We start from the raw sequence: 1,156 nt of genomic DNA, 5'->3' as shown, positions 1-1,156 counted from the left end.
TATGTAGTTCTTTAAAGTGAGAAAGTTTGTGTGTTGAGTTGGTTTTATGCTTTTGAAAGATTCATTTTAATTACAAACAACAAGGTCGTTAAGGTGTTGGACCTTGAAATGATCTCAAGTGATTTTTTTTTATGGAGAGAAGTTTAGTTATGAGTTGGTTTTTATTGTGGTTTTGTTTATTAACTTTCAACCTCTTTAAAGACAATTTTACGGAACTAGTGATCAATTAAGATTTAAACTTTACAAATAAATGAGACTACTGATGATAGATGGAGAAGATGAATATGCGCATAATAACATAGGAGACCCCTAAGGGTACATAGATCACATTCAATCCTTAAAAACAAAACTAATCGACAATTTCACGAGGAACACAAAACAATAAAACGATGTAGGGAATGATCATGGTCATGATTCGGTAGTATTTCGGCTTCGTTTCTTTTTCTTTCTTCTTCTTCTTTTTCTCTTCTCTCAATCCTCTCAACTCCTGAACCTTGGAACCCCTTAAAACACCCTTAACATGCCTATTTATATGGAAAAAGCCATTTTGGGGCGGTTGAAGCTCGCCCAGGCAAGCTGATGCTTAGCCCTAAAGGAATGAGCTCGCCCAAGCGAGCTGGTTTCTTAGGTATGAAGCAACTTCATGGCCCAAACGAGCCAAATGCTAGCTTGGGCGAGCTAGGGTCTAGAAAAATAAAAAAAAGACTGTTTTGCCCTCTTCCTCGGTAACTTTTTGTTTTCTTGATCAAAGCACTGAGTAATTCCTTGCTTTGCACTGTAACTGGTGTCAAACTCTGTAATTCAACTAGCAAGAATCAAAATATCAGTGAACAATAGTCCCCGGATGAAATTAGGGTCTGACATTATAAAATTTTAATTCTTCAATTCCTGCCTTTCTTTCTTGTCGGTATATGACCTTTCTCACTTTGTCAATCACTGAATCCCACATTTCATATACCAAGTAAAGAGAAGTCACATTCGTATCTATTTTTCTAAGAACATCATACATAGAAGCGGTGAAAGCAAGCTTATAATTAACCTTATCCCACCAAATACCACTCAACAAAGTTTCTTCCACAAATAAAGCCTTGTTGATTTCATCCTCCTTGTAAGAATACCGATGATCACTAATAACTATCTCTTGCAATCCTTTTTT

Source organism: Glycine max, chromosome 9 (genome assembly GCF_000004515.6).
Source record: "Glycine max cultivar Williams 82 chromosome 9, Glycine_max_v4.0, whole genome shotgun sequence".
In the NCBI taxonomy this organism is placed as follows: domain Eukaryota; kingdom Viridiplantae; phylum Streptophyta; class Magnoliopsida; order Fabales; family Fabaceae; genus Glycine; species Glycine max.
Note: the sequence above shows the minus strand (reverse complement) of the source record.